At 31.9% G+C, this 22,142-nt stretch overlaps 1 long non-coding RNA gene across 1 annotated transcript in view; it reads right to left on the bottom strand.

The window, feature by feature from the left end:
• LOC137629145 (uncharacterized) overlaps nt 1-22,142 on the bottom strand; it is a 688,047-nt gene that overhangs the window by 585,306 nt on the left and 80,599 nt on the right. Inside the window, exon 3 of the long non-coding RNA XR_011041455.1 lies at nt 17,024-17,082. This is a non-coding gene — a long non-coding RNA (uncharacterized lncRNA). The remainder of the gene's footprint in view (nt 1-17,023; nt 17,083-22,142) is intronic.

Raw genomic sequence — 22,142 nt, 5'->3', positions numbered from 1 at the left:
AGTAAAATCCAAATAGAAAAATAAAAACCACTTAACAAAGGATATTTTCCAATAAGGATGATAACAAAGGGATAGGAATTCCTATCCTATCCTATCCTATCAAGACGAAAGGCGTTAAAGTTACTATAATATCCTAAATTACTTGGTACCAAAAATAAAATAAATAAAATCCATGTATTTTGTGAAAGTATCTATACCTCATCATGAATAAATCTAATTCATATTCATTCACAATACATGAGAATTAAATTACTATTTATACTATCTGCTGGTTTCTGGGCGTCTTATTTTGGTTAATTTCACTGAAATAGATTTTTTTGTTGCTGTAATTATAAAAAACACATAATATCAATAATTAAAGGTTTTTTCTTTAATATCATAGTCAATTGAATACTGGACACTTAAATATAAACGTAATTTTTGTCGCAAATTCTCCGTAAACAATATACTGTTCTCAGACGTATGTAAGTCAAATACAGGCGACCGTAATTTTACCTTAACTTTGTTATTATCTTCTACGGGTTGGTGACCGTAATATCCCTCATATACGTCAATATATCAGTTATTAAAACGGTAAATACATGGTATCATTTATTCCAGGATTTTCACCATTTTTATAGTGTCTAAGGTCTCAACGTGTATCAATTAATGAGATATCTCTTTGAAAGTGAGTTGTTGATGGCCATGACCTTTCAGTACATTGACAATGCATATATATAAAACAATATCTTTGACACTTAACACTATTATTCCTCTATGGATCCTTTGACGGATATCATACAAATCGTAAAATTGAAATTTATGTTTGATTTGTTGTGCAGACTAAATGCTGATGGCCTAGCAGAGTTTAATTTGCCTTTTCTAAACACCAATAATGTTAAGACACTTCCAGATGAAGTGAAAGGTTATACTAAAACATTATCCTGTATCCTTTACTTTTCAATAATAGGAATAAAATATAGAGGTTTAAAGGTCGCTCATGAATGGCAGGAGCAACGGACAGTGACATTGCCGTATCGAGCTGGACAATGCCCTAGAGACTGACCATATACACATATGATAAGCGCCCAAGCCCCCTCCCCACCCAGACTAGGACCAAGTAGGGCCAGGCAATGGGTGCTGATGACTCAGCAGATAGACTTATAGGCTCCTCCAAACCCCCATCCTTAGCAACCAAAGAAACTAACGAGTTTGAGCGGGACTCGAGCCCCAGTCTGAGTTGCTGTGGAGACTAAAAGCTGATAGCCTAGCACAGTTTAAATTATTTTCTAAACACCAATAAAGTTAAGAGACTCCCAGATGAAGTAAAAACTTATAATAAAACATAATCCTGTATCCTTTATTTTCTTATTTATAGGAATAAAACATTAGTCTAGCAATAAAAAAAAGAAAAAAAAATTCAGTTTTTAAGGTAATGATGCTCAATTGAAAAAATAATGCTTATTCTTAAAGACAATGTCGCTTAATTAACTAAAATAGCCTGTCAGTCTTCATGGCAATGACGCTCAAAAAAAGTCGATCAGTCTCTATGGCATTACCACTCAACTAAAGTTATCAGCCAGTCTTTATGGCACTGCTACGCACCAAGAAGAAAGACTGGTCACTCCTTTTGAGAATATCACTCAATTGAAAATGCCGTTCAGTCGTTATGATAATGATTTTCAAGGAAAAAAAATAAGGCAATCCTTACGTCAATGCCGATTAAAAAAAATATCCAACAGATTCCTACGTTTTTTTTACGACGTGTAACATATAAATTGTTATGAAAATCTACATCTAAATGTCACATAAAGTTCAGAATCCTAGCAAAGTCAGACAGAAATATACAATAAATACCCTTGCATATAAAATTAAAGAAACCCCAACCTTTAAAGTCCACAAAGTAACTGAGTTACATCAAAACGATGAATAGAAAAAAAAATTCATCCTCTCTTGCAGCTTGCATTCACTTAAACCTTCGCAGTGGATTTATTTTCCGCCTAGCTCGTACGCCCTGGGGAAAAAAATTGCTATTTCTTCACAAATGGAAAAGCGAACGCAATTTCTATTAGTTATTTTTAACAGTCCCTTTTCAATTTCCCCTCGCCATAAGAAAAAAAGAAAGACAATGAAAATATCGCTTTGATATCTATCTACTATTTGCATGTCACGAGTTTTTTTTTTTTTTTTTTTTTTTTTTTTTTTTTTTTTTTTTTTTTTTTTTTTTTTTTTGAGTAACTGTCTATTCAAGAGAATGCTGTCCCAAGAAGGATGCATGTATACCCTACTGTAATAAGCAGTATGCGTGCTGGTGGAATTGTTAACGTCCCTGACTGGTGAAGGCCAGACTGGGGTTCATGTCCTGCTCACAAATTATTAGTTTCACTGGTCGCTGCATCCTCACCATCCTTGTGAGATAAGGATGCGGGATTTGGGGCAGCCTGCAGGTCTATCTTCTGAGTCATCAGCAGCCATTGCATGGCCCTCCTTGGTCCTAGCTTGGGTGGAGAGGGGGCTTGGGCGCTGATCATGTGAATATATGGTCAGTCTCTAGGGTAATGTCCTGCTCGATAGGGCACTGTCTCTTGCCTCTGCCATTCATGAGCGGCCTTTAAACCTTTGTTTTTGTTTCTTTGAGACAAGAAAAGACTGAAGTAAAAATTAAACCATTGTCCTGTCATAATTTAACTAATTAAATGTTTTTTTGTTCTTCCAGACTTTAATAGTTTAATTTCTACATCGAAAATAACAGAATAGGCCCAAGTGTATCGGGGTGCTAAGAATCTCCCGGTTTCAAGATAGAGACGAAAGGTGAAATCTAACTGAGGCCCTTTTATTATTATTATTATTATCATTATTATTATTATTATTATTATTATTATTATTATTATTATTACTAGCCAACCTACAACCCTAGTTGGAAAAGCAAGATGCTATAAGCCCAAGGGCTCCAACAGGGAAAAATAGCCCAGTGAAGAAAGGAAATAAGGAAATAAATAAATGATGAGAATAAATTAACAATATATCATTCTAAAAAACAGTAACAGCGTCAAAACAGATATGTCCTATATAAACTATTAACAACGTCAAAAACAGATATGTCATATAAACTATAGAAAGACTCATGTCAGCCTGGTCAACATAAAAACATTTACTCCAACTTTGAACTTTTGAGGTTCTACTGATTAAACTACCCGATTAGGAAGATCATTCCATAACTTGGTAACAGCTGGAATAAAACTTCTAGAATACTGTGTAGGAGGAGATTATGAGGATGATGATTTACAATCATCTAATAACCAGTAAACTAAAATCTTTCTTTAAACCTAGAGGTGTGTGATGATGTCAATAATATCAACAGGTGTTAATATTATTCGGATCATGAAGTTTCTAAAGCATTTCAAGTTTAGTAAATGGATCTAAATTTTGAAAATTCTAAGTCAGGCGAAGGTGTTTTTTTTTTTCTTTTATTGCTGCTTACATTAACTCCTTTAAAATGGCCAATCTTTCTTAAAAGAATAACAGCAAAATTTTGAATCACTTGTCTTTATAGCTGTTCATGATATGAAAATATATGGAATTAACCAAAAGCAGCTCAGTTGTATACTTTAAATAATAATAAAAAAAAAATGATACTTTGATTTTCCTCATTATCTAGATTTTTTTTAAATTATTTTTTTTCCAAAGGGATTTTAGTCTTTTATACTAATGCACTGTATCTCTCCTATCCGGGTTCTTACCGTTAGCGATTTGCAAAACAAACACCTTTTCTGTTTTTCGCTTTTGCCAAAGGTGTCTCGTTTTGCGAACCAGTTTCTGTTTGAGGCAAACGCTGTTCAAACAAGTAACTCGCCGAGTAAATAAAAATGATGTGGCAAAGTTTTGCAATATTCAGTCATGGGGCAAACGTTTCATGTCGAAGTCTTTGTTGATCAAAGTTTAACTATTTTTTTTTCTTCTTTGCAAGGGCGAATATTTCCAAGTTCTACTTTTTTAAAAAGTATTTCATAGAGAAACGTTGAGGAAAATTGTATTTCTCGAATCGTATTAGTTTTCTGAATAGAACAAAGGAATTTGAGTTTTCTTTCGAGTTTGTTAGATGTAAAAGCATTGCATTGTTTACTGCCAATTGTAATATTCTAATCATAAAAAAACACTTGGCAGAAACAAAAAGGGATTTTCTAATAATTGTAGATACGCGAAATTTTTTTATTCTTTTAAGATAACTACAGTATGTTTCGATTAAAGACAATTGGTTGAGGACGTATTGCCACACTTTTCTCAAAATATTGATTTTAATTCATACGTCGGATTATACAATGGTGGCTCTATATTTCTATGAAATGTCCAAGAGAATTAGTATAAAAATAGGCTACAAAGTAAATAAATAGAGAATCTACACCATCAACTTATATATAAGAGGAATTGGATTTGAATCTATAAACTCCATTTGGTACGTACGTGCTATTGTTAGGAAACCCATAAAGGTTTAAAAGGCCGCTCATGAATGACAGAGGCAATGGACAATGACATTGCCCTAGCAAGCAGGACAATGCCCGACAGACTAACCATATATCCACATAATCAGCGCCCATGCTCCCTCTCCACCCAAGCTAAGACCAAGGAGGGCCAGGCTATGGCTGCCAATGACTCAGGAGAAAGACCTATAGGCTCCCCCAAATCCCCCATCCTTAGCTCACAAGGAGGGTGAGATTGCAGCGACTAAAGGAACTAACGAGTTTGAGCGGGACTCCAACCTGAGTCGGGCGTTAACCAGTCAGGGAGGTTACCACATCGGCGACTAAAATGTATATTTCAGAAGCGATTGTACAGAAAGAACGAAGAAAGTATTGACAACGAAATTAAATTAAAAAGCTAACAAGTAGGTGCAGCTAAGGCCCACCTAGATGCTGGAAAGATTAGCAATGCCTACAGTCCACCGCGTGAGATTCACTGATTGCTCAACCTTCTTACAGGGGTTTTGCATGAGGGGTAGGCCTTAATCATGTCAAATACTTAATGGATCATAAACCTTGTATCTAAACTCACATGCGTTTGGTGCGCTGTTGACTTGCTTTCATAATTATGCATCATGTAACAAAACTATCGATTTACAAAGCATTTAATTCTGAATTAAATATACATTAAAGTAAGCCACTTGAAGTTCAATTAATCTAGAGTATCATACTCTTTGATGTCGAGATGAGGGTTATTGCATTTGCGAATTTTACGACCATTTTACAAATAATTAAGAGGTAATGCAGAAGCAAATACTTTATCATGTTTTCTACGGCGTCAATGACCTTAGATGTCAGGATGCCAGATAACTCCTAATCAATCAATCAATCAATCAATCAATCATGTTTTCTATTACACTCGCGGATGTGGAAGATTTTGTAACATTCACATAAATCCAGTTAGTTCTGGAGGTTACCAATGATTTCTCAAAAGAAAATAAACTCGTTTTAAACCCGATTATCCTCTCGTTGGTTTGAATGGCAATAATATTAATAAGAAATAAACTAATAATCCAATTAGTATTGGTTTTAGTGTCCCAAGACACAACCAATTCTTTGAGATTCAGTCCCAAACTTAATCACGCTAATCATAAAACTTGCAGTTGTAGGGTGAAGTCCTTCTACCAAAATTGTGGCGTTTTATTCTTTGAATGTACACTGAAGGCTGGTGTATCGTTTCAGGAAAGTTATGTCCTTTTGAAAAAGCATATAATAAGAATAATACTAACCACCTCCTGGAAGGCCAAACATTCCAAATGATGCATTGAATATGTGCTGGTTTGCGTGTAGGCCAAAATCAACTACATAAACCTTTATACAAACACACCTTCTAAACCCTACTTTTATACCTCGATTTTTAATACCTAGTTCCTCTAATGAGATTGACGTACAGATTACAAATTATTATTTATTCTAAACAATGTTCAACTCTTTATTTCACATCAAACGCAACTGAATGATTCCAATTCATTGAAAATACATAACGCTACCTCATTGCAAGAGGGTCGTAACTCCAAATTCCTGATTTTTCAGGAGACGCATTTGAAAGTTGCTAAGTCCTATGAATTTGATCATGTTTCACAAATCTTCTTAGTGCCATCTCTCGGCCGCTAATTCACCTAGATTTACGACTCTTTTACCATAAGATGCAGAATCAATTCGGCAATCTTGTACACCATATAACTCAAAACTAGCAAATTTGGAGTTACGACCCTCTTGCAATGAGGCAGCGATAAGTGGATTATATTCCTTTAACGTTATCCTACGATAACAACAGTATGATTTCGAACAGTGGGAAACTTGGTAGGAAAATGAATTTCCAAACTGTGACGGAACACCACAGTAAAGCACCTGAGAAGTTTTATATAAATCCTGGGACAGTGCTTGCCTTTGTAAACAAGAAGACAAAACGACTACTGCACCATATTCTTCCACTGTCTTGGGTTAGAGATTTCTTGCTTAAGGGTACACTCGGGCACTCTATTCTATCTTGTTTTTCTTCCTCTTGTTTTGTTATAAGTTTTATCCTCTTGTTATTCTCAAGTGTTTATAGTTTATAGATAGAAGATTTATTCTAATGTCATAGTTGTTCTTAAACTTCTCTTGTAGTTTTCCTTATTTCCTTTCCTCACTGAGCTATTTTCCTTTTTTGAGCTCTTGGGCTTATAGCATCCGACTTTTCCAAATAGGATTGTAGCTTAGCAAGTAATAATAATAATAATAATAATAATAATAATAATAATAATAATAATAATAATAATAATAATAATAATAACGAGACTGGTATGGCAAAAGTCTTAAAAGTGACGAAAAAGCTTGAATACCTCAAACGAAGAGCCATGGGAAGTAATCCTCTGACTTGAATATACAGAATAAAAGTAGCCATTAAGCCAATACATCACTAATACCGTAATAAACACGGAGATAATAACATTCTCATAAGTATGTATCAATCCTCTTCTTCCTTCCACCATTATCCCTACATTAAGGGGTCAGTTGTCTGATGCGCCCTCTCCAATGCTTTCGATCAAAGACATCCTCTTCCCCCAAACCTCTTCTCTCCATATCATGCTTCACATTATCTCGCCATCACATAAATGTGTATCCACACTCTAATAGTAATATAGCTAAAATTGTATCTTATATATGATTTGGGAAATAGGAATTTCTATATATTTAAAAGAAAAAAAAATCAAAGGCATCTTCTGGGCAAAATTAGTCTAACTCTATTGATATATTGATCTTCTCACTTACCTATCATTGTTTAGTAAAATTCTTTATAATATATTTAGTCATGAAATATTATATTAGGATAAATAAACAGAAAACATTTTCAAAAATAACTTGAGAGTTCATGATTGCAGTAAGTAAAGGCATCCATACTTCGAAAATGGGTTGTGGCTAAAATTTTCCACTGCTGATAAACTAAATGCTTCTAAACATGACCTTAAATAATCGTTGAATAATGGAGCTCACAGTCTCAGCCGTTTTATAACTAATAGCCCTCAAAATGAAATGGGTTTATTAGCAATGAATACTGTAATATAGAAGCAATTTCTCTTTGACATTTTCTTTTCTGTTCACTCACGCGAATTTTATTCCTTCCTGGTACTTAACAGTAACTTTCAACTCATGAAAGACTCTATTTTGGCAATCCTTTGAAAAAAGTATAATTTAACATAAAGGATATTATTCGGGAAGAGTATTATCTCAAGAGTTACTGAGGCTTGTCTACATCAACTTTAAATAACGCGACGTATTATCAGATTGAAGAAATGCCAGTGACTTTTATAATCAATAGCGAAATCCCTGTATTTTCTTTCTCACTGTACCAAAGTCAAAATTACACATTTTACAGGCTGAAGAATAATGAATCAAGCTAAAGAACAAGCATCAGACCATTTTGCACTGATGGACGAATTTCTAGCCATTTGCAATTTTGCAATATTTCTGACATAGTAAAATGACAGTTTCTGGCTAAATATGTTTTCGCGGAGCCAACCTGTTCCTCAATTATGCTTAAAATTTTTGAAAAAGCCTGAAACTTTTGAAGTTTAGGCAAAAGGTGAACTGTGAAAATGACTAAAACATGAGGTCTGGGAATCATAATGATATTATGATTATCGTGAAATATTTTCGCTTCCTCTTTTAGCTTCCTGTTTTATTTGACCTTTAAAAGTCTTCTTGGTATTCTTTAATCTTTGTTTATCTCTCTGGGTTTTTTTTATTCATAAAAATACTGGCTTTGAGAGAGAGAGAGAGAGAGAGAGAGAGAGAGAGAGAGAGAGAGAGAGAGAGAGAGAGAGAGAGAGAGAGAGAGAGAGAGAGAGAGAGAGAGAGATAACAATACAAAAATTCAATTTCTTCCATCAATTACAGAGGACATTTAAAAAAAGTATATTAACATTTTACGAAAACCATTAAAAATTTCCATTTTGTTCCAATACTAAAATCCCTTGAACAAAATATCTATAATTTTCATGTCAAAGAGAGGCAAAACTTTATCCTCAATACGCTTAAATGGAAATCTATATTACAAAAAAAGAATTAATCACAGATTAATTGGTCATGTCGAATGTCAATTGAAGGTCGTATCTAGAAAATACATACATTTTTAAGCATTATTCAACTGAAAAAAAAAACTTCTATCAACAGCTGTTATAAATTTTAAGACTCTCTCTCTCTCTCTCTCTCTCTCTCTCTCTCTCTCTCTCTCTCTCTCTCTCTCTCTCTCTCTCTCTCTCTCTCTCTCTCTCTCTCTATATATATATATATATATAATATATATATATATATATATATATGTATATATATATATAGCATAATATACATATATATGTACACACACACACACATATATATATATATATATATATATATATATATATATATATATATATATATATATATATATGTATATATATAAACATACATATATACTGTATGTATATATATATATATATATATATATATATATATATATATATATACATATATATATATATATATATATATATACATACACATATATATATATATACGCAACCCGCTCTCACCAGGGTATAACTACTCTTTCTCCCCCATACCTGAGGGACTGGAGAGAGCTTAGAGTGACCGGATTATATATATATATATATATATATATATATATATATATATATATATATATATATATATATATATATATATAGCCTGACACTTGCTCTTTATTATATAGGGGAAATATGAGTAAAGCTGATTTGAACAATGAGTTAAAACAATGAAAAAACATCAAATATACTTATTCACAAGAGAAGAAGGATTGCTGGAAAGATTGGACTTAAGATCTAATCCAACTAAAATAGAAATGAAATTTCCTTGAAAGGATAGAATGTCAAATTTATCAGATAGCTGTTTTGAAGAAGTTAAAAGCTCAGAGAATAAAACGTAATGAATCAACTTAGAATAAGAATTTATAAAATAATAACTATACTATTCGGCAACATTAAAAAAATACAAGGCTATATAGAAAAACGAGAAAGATTAGAAATCACCTATTGATTAAAAGGTCAAATTACAACTAATTTACAGAAGCAATTCAATCGATAAAGAAAATTAAGTTAGCCATTTAGCATGACTACATAAAGCAACTAAAGGTAAGAGTAATTACGCTCAACCATCCATACGCAAATGAGCAAGTATCTTAATGTACAGTTGGATACAGGAATTCCTGTTACACCTGAGGAGGTACACCCGGTCACACCCTTATTGAGCAGCCCCACCCACCACCTTTGCCATCTCTCCCTAAACTATCTGTTCGGTTACTCGCCGCTAAGTAAGCGTGTGACAAGGTGTACAAGAGACTCCTGTGTCCAATTGTACATAGGACGAAGTATCCCACTGATAAACTTCTTAAGCACAATTTCTACAAACTTCTTAAGAATAATTTCTATAAACCTCTTAAGCACAATTTCTACAAACTTCTTAAGAATAATTTCTATAAACCTCTTAAGCAAAATTTCTACAAACTTCTTAAGAATAATTTCTATAAACCTCTTAAGCACAATTTCTACAAACTTCTTAAGAATAATTTCTATAAACCTCTTAAGCAAAATTTCTACAAACTTCTTAAGAATAATTTCTATAAACCTCTTAAGCACAATTTCTACAAACTTCTTAAGAATAATTTCTATAAACCTCTTAAGCACAATTTCTAAGTATATTCATAACCATGAAAGCAGCCTCTTCAGATATTATAATTCATGCAAGCATTTCCAGACCCAAGGGCTGCTCCCAAACGCCTGGATGTCTTGTGAACAAGCAGTTATGGAGATGACTGACGCATGGCTGCGTAATTATTAACGCAGCGAGCATTGACGCTGAAGATGAACGCTCCCGCTGATGATAATGAGGCTGGGTATGAGATGGTGACAACATCAGAGATGGTGATGAAGGTCTAATTAATGGAAGATTAACTACATTGAGCTTAGGGCGTCGAAGTATGCAAAGAGGGTCTTATCATAAGAGGTAAAACAAAAAGTGTGAAATCTGATTTCTCGTTCGTTCCATTATTATTATTACTACTATTAGTGTATGCGACCCATAAAATATGACGTTTAAATATTAACACACATATGCACGCACACAGATCCAACCTTTTCCACCCCACCCCACTTTCCTAACTACAACACAGTGTTTTCAGCAATTTGCGGGGGATTGTGGTTTACGAATGTACCTCTCGGGGTAATTTTTTTACCAGGGTATGACAACCCCCTCTCCCCTTACACACTGGACCGGAATGATATATATATATATATATATATATATATATATATATATATATATATATATATATATATATATATATATATATATATATATATTTATATTTATATATATATATATATATATATATATATATATATATATATATATATATATATATATATATATATATATATATATTCAAATAAGCCATATATATTTTTGATACATTAATGTCTGGATTCTCTTAACGACCTCGGGATCAGAGCCCCAGGCGAAATCACACAAAGACAAGAGCTTGGCTCCGGCCGGGAATCGAACCCTGGTCGGCAAGCTTGTACAGACGGTGACTAACCCACTTGGCCACGAAGAGGTCGTTAAGAGAATCCAGACATTAATGTATCAAAAATATATATGGCTTATTTGAATATGAAAAACACGTAAAAATGTGCAAAATTTATCATATATATATATACATATATATATATATATATATATATATATATATATATATATATATATATATATATATATATATACACACACACACATATATATATATATATATATATATATATATATATATATATATATATATATATATATATATACACACACACACACACACACACATATATATATATATATATATATATATATATATATATATATATATATATATATATATATATCACCAGACACTTGGTCTTTATTTTTAGCCTATGGGGGAAAACATATTATTATCATTATTATTATTATTATTATCATCATCCCGTCATATAACAGTTCCCTTTCCTATTACATCTCATTTTAACCACCGATGCTGGTCTCAATTCTCTCCTAAAAGAATCTTTACTTTACTATAAGATCTCGTGCCAATGTTTTAATCTTTAAATTATGACTGATTCCATAATTAGGTTTGAGCATGTTCTAGCCCCATTCAAACCGACCTGGCATTATCGGCAAAATTATTCCAGCAAGGAAAAACTAAGACTACAGTCTCTACATTGAAAATTCTATCTCGACGTCTTTCAGATTAAGTTCAAATTCAAACAGTTTCTGTTCCCAACAACTTGTCGTTCAAAAAAATCCTCGAATTTTATAAAGAAATCATCTTGTTAAACAGCTGATTCTGACATCTCTTCAATATCTGCGTATTGGTGTTCATCAGAATCTCATCAACTCTGCGGACAAACTCATAAAGATTGGAAAGAGATAACGCACTTTATTTCAGTAGGGGAACCTTTGGTGAAAAAAAAATCCAGAATATCAAACAAGTCTCTCAAAAGACACAAAATATCATGAACTGTTAATAAACGTAAGAATATTAGATAAAATACCGTATTTTCTCTTCATTTAACGCTGTTTTAACAAATTTATACATTACTAAACTATTTTAACGTTATTACTGATTTTTAAGTAATCTATTCATTTGACAACTTCACATTAAACAGTATATAGTACATATACAGTATATAGCTTGTGGCATCCTGCTTTTACCAACTAGGGATATGGCTTGGCAATAATAATAATAATAAAAATAATAATAATAATGATGATAATAACGATGACAATACAGTAATAATAATAATAATAATAATAATAATAATAATAATAATAATAGTAATAATAATAATAATAATAATAAGTGATTTCAAACCTCTGCCAATGAATATTACCAACATTCAACAAAAGCCAACCGATATCGCCTTCCAGTTTTTCATATGCTGACTGTACAGTAGATAGTGAAACATGCAATGCGGATCCAGAATCATGAACTTGATCCCTATCACCTCCAAAATTTCATGGCTTCTCCCGATGCATAATATATATCCGTTGTTAAAATTTGGTGAAAACCCAAGGTGTCAATGTTTTTCTTACGTAATCTTTAAAACTGACATAATGCAAATCCAGATCTAGAATCCGGATCCGGTACCAGATCACCTCCAAAAATTAATGGAGTCGTCTATCTGTGGTGGAAATCACGTCAAAATCCATCAATTTGTTGTGATGTAATCATTAAAATTGTGAAAAATCCAAATCCGGATCTGGATCAGCTCCAAAATTCAATATGGTCGTCAATGATCTAAGATCTATCTGTGGTGGAAATCGCGTCAAAATCCATCCATTTGTTTTGATGTAATCATTAAAAATGTGAAAAATTCAAATCCGGATCCGGATCATCTCCAAAATTCAATATGGTCGTCAATGATCTAAGATCTATCTGTGGTGGAAATCGCGTCAAAATCCATCCATTTGTTTTGATGTAATCATTAAAAATGTGAAAAATTCAAATCCGGATCCGGATCATCTCCAAAATTCAATATGGTCGTCAATGATCTAAGATCTATCTGTGGTGGAAATCGCGTCAAAATCCATCCATTTGTTTTGATGTAATCATTAAAAATGTGAAAAATTCAAATCCGGATCCGGATCATCTCCAAAATTCAATATGGTCGTCAATGATCTAAGATCTATCTGTGGTGGAAATCGCGTCAAAATCCATCCATTTGTTTTGATGTAATCATTAAAAATGTGAAAAATTCAAATCCGGATCCGGATCATCTCCAAAATTCAATATGGTCGTCAATGATCTAAGATCTATCTGTGGTGGAAATCGCGTCAAAATCCATCCATTTGTTTTGATGTAATCATTAAAATTGTGAAAAATTCAAATCCGGATCCGGATCCGGATCATCTCCAAAATTCAATATGGTCGTCAATGATCTAAGATCTATCTGTGGTGGAAATCGCGTCAAAATATATCATTTTTCTTTAATGTAATCATTAAAATTGTGAAAAATACAAATCCGGATCCGAATCCGGATTATCTTCAAAATTCAATATGGTCGTCAATGACCTAAGATCTATCTGTGGTGGAAATTCCGTCAAAATCCACTGAGTAATTTTGGCATAACCTTGTCCATAGATATACAGGTAAATATATAAATGAAACAAATAAATAGACAGCTTCGAAAACATAACTTCCTTGGCGGAGGTAATAATAATAATGAACATGGAACTCTGGTTCTTCCTTTCGAGATTTTTTGATGGTGCACCACTAGTATTTTTACAGCCATGATTTACATTCCACGCAACTTTTTATCTGCTTATTCCAAGAGTAAATTCGAGACGTGAGATAAAAAGTTTTGTAAATCCACTTTATTCCCTTTTAAGAATATAGAATATAAGACCTTCTATCGTTAATTTTGGTACTCCCCTCCCCATCATTTTAGTCATATATTTCTTTATTTATCAAGGAAAACAACTAATATGAATTCTTGAGCGTCCAAACATAATTACCATAAAATGCAATAACTGCCTCTTCAACATAAAATGAAGTGAAAAGGTTGCCTATTATTTTTCTGTCTTTCAAATATAATTTAATTTCTCCTGATACGTGCAATTAAAATACAAATCTACGTAAGATTCAGCTAAAATTATAGACTACGGATTTTGATATCAACATTTCTTATATTTATGTTTATTTTCACGATTAATTCGGTTACTGTTCTTAAAATATTCTATTTTTCCTTGTTTCCTTTCCTCACTGGGCTATTTACCCTTCTGGGGCCCTGGGCTTATAGCATCCTGCCTCTCCAACTAGGGTTGTAGCTTAGCAAGTAATAATAATAATAATAATAATAATAATAATAATAATAATAATAATAATAATATCGATCATTCCTCCTTACACTTCTCTTTTCTCCTTTCAATCAAAACCACCTTAAAATTCTATAAATAATACTTCTGGGAATAGTCTTTCTTACTGTACTCCTCAACACAAAGACAACATTATATCGACCATTTCTCTGTCTAATACTTCCTTCACTTTTCTCTTTTCTATCAAGAACGTCGCGTATATAATTATTAGTGTTGTGGTGACCTATTGGAAACGTCCCTGCTTGCCCGACTGGAGTTCGAGTCCCGCTCAAACTGAATAGTTTCTTGTAATGTCTGCAACATCACTATCCTTATGAGCTAAGGAAACGGGGTTTAGGGGAGCCCATAGAGCAACCTCCCTGGTCCCTGGAGACGGGGCTTGGGAGCTGATCATATGAGTATACGGTCAGTCTCTAAGGCACTGTCCTACTAGCTATGAAATGGTTGCTGTTCCCTGTCTCTGTTATTCATGAGCGGCTTTTAAAACTTTTAAACACCTTAAATTCTAAGCATAATAATTCTGGCAATAGTCGATTCTTACTATCCCTCGAACAAATAGTCCTCCTCTTCTCGTCACATTTCCTTTCAAATCTTTATGGCGATGTGGAACCAATAAAAAAAGAAAATGAAAAAAAAAAAAAAATCGCACCACCATTTTACAACTCCCCCCCTAAAAAAAGAACTCCGCACCAACATTTTACATTTCCCTACCCTTTCCCCTTCCGACGGCCTCCCCCGAGATAAGTAGCCCCTGAAAGCAGGTATTATTCGCACCTGCAAAGGTCAGCGGGGTCGTAAACGTCATCAGACAGTTTATGAGATTGCCTCCCTGAGGGAAATAACCCGAAAAGAAAAATTACCTCTCTCTCTCTCTCTCTCTCTCTCTCTCTCTCTCTCTCTCTCTCTCTCTCTCTCTCTCTCTCTCTCTCTCTCTCTCTCTCTCTCTCTCTCTCTCTCTCTCTTCACTCCTGCTGCTGATTTGCGAATCAATATTTAAGGTGAAATGCGTAATCACTTCAACATTTAATGTAGAATGCGTAATTGTCTCCATACTTAAGATAGACTTTGTATAGAATTCAGTATTTGAGGTAAATTACGTATCTACTTATACATTTCAGAAAGAATGCGTATTTATTTCAACAATTGATATGGATGCGTATGTATGACAATATTCAAGGTTAAATGCGTATTTACTGTAATAATGTTTCCAGTGATTACGAGGAATTTATCAAAGTCTGAGTGACCACTGACCAAAAAACCTCGAAAATTGACAGTAATAATATAAGAGATTTTCATTTATCATTAAGTTCAGATTGATTGATTGATTTCGAGTTTTCTGGCATCCTGACATCTAAGGTCATTGACGCCGTTATCATTTGTTATAATTAAAGAATAAAAAGGAAATTCAATTTAAAACAATAAAAGTAAAGATGTCCTTATAAAAGTTAAATAGCTTTCAGAAGACTGGCTTCTTAAATGAATCTAAAAATACCGCAAGCATGATACGACACATAACGTCCAAGAATCTTGGCAAGGATGAACCTGCCATCCTCACCTCGAGCCTCAAACAGATATCTACTTCTTAAGGTACTAAAAGAAAAATGTGTGGCTAATATTAGCAACGTTGAGTCTTAGAATTGAAATAGGTATTTATTTATGTAAACATTAAGATGAATGTGGAGAGCAAAATAACGAGTTTTTCTCAATGATATAGAAACGGTAAACTAAAATATGCATTGATTTATAGGATACAAAAAGAAGAATAAATGACATAGATAGCTGATGGAAAGCATATGGCGTATGATTTTAACCACCCAACGAGGTCCCATGAATCCTTAATACACTTTCCCATAAATATATACATCGTTCATAGTTAACAGTCTTGTGAGAACCGATTTTGGTTGCTAAATATATTTACAATTCGTTACAGACTAGAATATATATATATATATATATATATATATATATATATATATATATATATACATACATATATATATATATATATATATATATATATATATATATATATATATATATATATATATATATATATACATATATATATATATACACATATATACATATACATATATATATGTATGTATAATATATATATATATATATATATATATATATAAATATATAAATATATATATATATATATATATATATATATATATATATAAATATATATATATATATATATATATATATATGTGTGTGTATAATATATATAATATATATATATATATATATATATATATATATATATATATATATAAATATATGTATAATATATATATATATATATATAAATATATATATATATATATATATATATATATATATATATGTATGTATATGTATAATATACTGTATATATATATATGTATATATATATATATATATATATATATATATATAATATATATATATATATATGTAATATATATAAATTTATATATATATATATATATATATATATATATATATATATATATATATATATATATAAATGAAAAAAGTGAAGTACAGGAGTGGAAAGAAAGCATCGTTGAAAAAATATTCAGTTAATAAGTAAAAAAAAAGAAAGAAAAAAAATTAATCAGTACACATACCCAACAACATGGAGAACCATCTCTGTCTTTCTTGAACAAATGGACATCAATCAAAAACACTGCAAAAGAAAAAAAAGAAAGGATCCTATTAGGCGACTTAAAAATAATCATAAGTCAATGTAATCCAGTTATGTTATCAATAACATTATTCGGAATTTCTTTTTAAATACCATAATTGAAGAGTAAAAGATTCAAACAAATCTTGTCCCTGTCAGAATATATAATCAGGTTAAGATTTGAAGATTAAAGAGATCTGTCAATTATAATAACACAAGATGAAATCTCTATTCCACAACGAGGTATCAACGCCCTTGTTATGAAATTTCGTATATGATGATGCGTAGATTCCTATAAAAAATTTTATTTTTATATCTAACTTTTTAAGGTGAACCAGGATCTGTTAAATGAAATAGTCTACTAGACATTTTCAACCTTACATTTACGTTTTCTGAAATGAATTACACATTGAATTTTTTTCACCATCCACCTTTGGAGCTTCTTTGATGGGAGTAGCCCTTTATGCTTACAGCTTTCTTGTAAATTACCATTTCTCTAATCACGTGGGACGAATGAACAACAACAGGGCAATAAAAAGAGTATCTCATTGAGGAATATCAAGAGGTGGGAGGAGAGGAATATCAAATATGAAAAAGCCATGCTATCCCAAAAATTCAAAAGTGCTTGCAAAATATGGGTAAATAGCATAATGTGTAAGAGGGGCTCAATGATTGCTGATGAGCGTATGTGCATAGGGCAATGATATTGTTTTTTTTTCCACTGCCCAAAAGGGTCCTTTCATGATTCAACAGATAAAGTATTAACGTGGCAGTGACGTGCTATTTTTTCTTTAGAGCTGCACTCTATCAGATGAAGTGTGTGTCTCTCTCTCTCTCTCCTCTCTCTCTCTCTCTCTCTCTCCTCTCTCTCTCTCTCTCTCTCTCTCTCTCTCTCTCTCTCTCTCTATATATATATATATATAATATATATATATAATATATATATATATATATATATATATATATATATATATATATATATATAAAATATATATGTGTGTTTGTGTGTAAAATTACTTAAAATTCACAAAATACGAAACAAATATAAATATGAATAGTAATGATAAACCAGAACACCACAGAATTATCAAAGTTTAAAAAAAAAATTACAATAGCATGAAATATTTTCAAATAAACTCATCATCAAAAGACAACATATAAGATAATCTCTGCACTGAACTCTACTTATTAATAGTAATTAAAAAGCGTCCGATACACAGTCAATATTTCCCTTTCCCTAAGTTAATACAACCTATTCATCCAGCAGTGCTCGCACTGGCCAAGTGGACTCGTGATATTTGATGAGACCTGAACGCTGTTTCAACAGAGCCAGAAAATAATCGAGCCCCATTACGGTAATTGGAAATGAATACAGAATGATATTTGATAGATACCATTTGGCATTTGGACTTGAACTGACCTTCCTCGTACGTTGATTATTGAAAAACATTGCTCAGTTGCTCTTCTCATACAGGAGCTAGTGTACGCGACCAGTCAAAAAGGACGGGTAAATATTTAGATAGATATGGTATACCCCTATCACCAGAGTATGATTAGTCCCTCTCCCCCTACACGAGGGACGAGGAGAGACAGTAGTTAGATGAACTTGAGATCATCGTTCAACTAACCTTAGTCATTTTCTGATTATTGAACAACATTCATGCCACTCTTCTTATTCAGTAACTAGTGTACGAGACCCGTCAAGTACGGTAACCCCCTTTCACCAAGGTATGACTGCTCCCTCTACCCCAAAACCAAAGGACGGAGAGAAAGGGTAGTTGTACGTCTGGCAATGCCGCTGAGCGTGAGCGGAAAAATATGAGCTGGCATAGAAAGACCATAGAGACGCGAGTAGAAGGACATGTCTGAGGCCTTTGTTCTGCAGTGGACTAGTAACTGCTGATGATATATATATATATATATATATATATATATATATATATATATATATATATATATATATATATAGAGAGAGAGAGAGAGAGAGAGAGAGAGAGAGAGAGAGAGAGAGAGAGAGAGAGAGAGAGAGAGAGAGAGAGAGAGACAGGAACTTGCTCTCCATTACATTGGATGATAAAATGCGAGCAGTTCTGGGTAAGAGCGTCTCTCTCTCTCTCTCTCTCTCTCTCTCTCTCTCTCTCTCTCTCTCTCTCTCTCTCTCTCTCTCTCTCTCATTCCAAAATTAAAACAGAAACTGGGGAGACGAGATTAAACAAATGCGTAATTTCCTCTCAGGATAGAGATTACAAGGCCGTGTTGTAACGGAAGCCAAAGGCGAGATTGCTAGGTAAATAGCAACAGCAAATTAGAGTGGATGGCAAATTTACAATGGGTTGTGCTGTTTTATCTCAACACATATTGACTTTATTTTCATAATAGGATGAAAATTATAATAGTTTTCGCTTGTGAGGACGAGTTTTTATAGTTATTAAATATTTTCAATACAAATTTCATTAGACATTGTGTAGTTTATCCAACAGCGCCAAGAGTGGATATTATTTTGCCAAAAAAAAAAAAAAAAAAAGATTCTAGGCTAACAGTGGTTCTTTTTATAATTTCTCCATAAAACATATTTTCTCTTTACTATATATATTTACAGGGTCTCTTCTAACAGAAGTGAAATTTTATATTTTCTCATAAAACAATTCTCTTTACTAGATATATCTATAGGGTCTGAAATTATTTCCATAAGGTAAATAGCATTATGCAATAATCCAGCACAAAAACAACAACAACAAGATAATTGACTTTTAATCATAATAAAGCAAAAGACCGACTTTTAAAACGATGGTATTTTAAGGTCAGGGAATTTATTAAGGACATATTTCCATATGACACAGTTGCAAAAAAATGTCATTGGCAATTGACAGTTATTATATTATGTAAAATATTATCAACTTTGATATACCTTGTTAGCTTCCCTTATAGGGATTCATCCCTGATATACTGTGTATTTACATCTTTGTGTATATGCATGCATGTATGTATGTATGTATGTATGTATGTATGTATATATATATATATATATATATATATATATATATATATATATATATATATGTATATATATATGTATATATATATATATATATATATATATATATATATATATATATATATATATATATATATATATATATATATGTACATAAGTTTTATATGTGTATGTCAGAGAAACATGCATATATGTTTATATATACAGTACTTACACAGCATTTATATACATATATATATAGAGTATATATATATATATATAGAGAGAGAGAGAGAGAGAGAGAGAGAGAGAGAGAGAGAGAGAGAGAGAGAGAGAGAGAGAGAGAGAGAGAGAGTCAATTATAAGTTTGGAAAAACGAAGGCCTTCGTTCACCAACCTCATTACTTTAAGTTTCTTATATTATTTCATATAATTTGATATCACTAATAATTTAAGAGAGCTTAATTAAATCTTATTCATTAATCTCTTGAATATGACATTTTTATTGCTTGAAATATTAAAAATGTTTTCGTCCATATTTTTAGTTTTTACTTTTTAAAACTTGATCAGATTTAAAAATGAAAATACCAAAGTTTCCATTGCCTTTTTATCTACAATGACAAATCTCTCGCAAAATGTACTTTTTAGAATAGTTTGAAATAAAACATAATCAGGTTTAAAAGCGAAAATACTATAGTATCCATATCCTTTCTCATTACAAATAAGATCTTACAAAACGTACTTTTTAGAACAGTTTAAAAATAAAATATAATCAGGTTTAAAAGAGAAATACCATAGTTTCCGTTTCCTTCTATCTACCATGACAAACCTCTTTTAAAATGTGATTTTTAGAATAGTTTGAAAGCCAAACATTAGTAAAGTATGAAAAATCTCTTGCAAAGTGTACTTTTTAAGATATTATTGAAATCAAACATTAGAAATGCATGACAAATTTCTTGTAAAATAGGCTATACTTTTAAGAACAGTTTGAAAATCAAACATGAAAAAATGTATGACAAATCTCTTGTAAAATGTGATCTTTGGAATAGTTTGAAAATCAAACATCAAAAATATATGACAAATCTCTTGCAAAATGGGATTTTTAGAATAGTTTGAAAATCAAACATAAAAAATGTATGACAAATCTCTTGCAAAATGTGATTTTTAGAAGTTTGAAAATCAAACATAAAAAATGTATGACAAATCTCTTGCAAAATGTGACTTTTAGAATAGTTTGAAAATCAAACATTAGAGATGTAAACTCGTCCAAGACAGAAAACAATAGTTTGTTTCTGTCGGCCGCTCATTCCACTCCAAAACTTTTCAAACTTTCAGTATTCTTGAGCTGGAATACACAAGGGGAAAGTTCGGAGCACCGGAAAGTTTCGACTTGACAAGGGAAAATGAAATGGAAATTAAACAAGTTAGGCAATGTTAACGGGGACTAATTATCTACAAGCCTAATTCCTAGTTGCTAAAGACCTCCAGGATTAGTGTTAAATGGGCCATATCCAAACGAATTTCAGAAGATTTTTATGCTTAAAACATGTAGTGTTACATTCCTGTGGGATTATTACGATTTCATCTTTAGAGATATAGTGTCTCTCTCTCTCTCTCTCTCTCTCTCTCTCTCTCTCTCTCTCTCTCTCTCTCTCTCTCTCTCTCTCTCTCTCTCTCTCTCTCATATTTATATATATACATATAGTATAAATATATATTAATTCATTAGGCTACTAAGCCACAGCCTTAATTTGAATAGCAGAATGCTACAAGCCTTAGGCCTCCAATAAGGAAAGCAGCCCAGTGCAGAAAGGAAGTGGGAGATAGTAAAAATTATAAAATATATTTAGTTATATATATATATATATATATATATATATATATATATATATATATATATATACATATATATATATATATATATATATATATATATATATTTATTTATATATATATATAAGCTGTGATACAAGACTTATGACAACTTGTTCTTCAAAAACGAAAAAACATTTGCAGCGAGCACCGATTCATCTACCAGGTTAGGAAGATTTACCCAAAGCCTGGTCACATCTGGAATTAAACTTCCAGA

Source organism: Palaemon carinicauda, chromosome 37 (genome assembly GCF_036898095.1).
Source record: "Palaemon carinicauda isolate YSFRI2023 chromosome 37, ASM3689809v2, whole genome shotgun sequence".
Classification (NCBI taxonomy): domain Eukaryota; kingdom Metazoa; phylum Arthropoda; class Malacostraca; order Decapoda; family Palaemonidae; genus Palaemon; species Palaemon carinicauda.
Note: the sequence above shows the minus strand (reverse complement) of the source record. Positions and strands in the feature narration are given on the sequence as shown.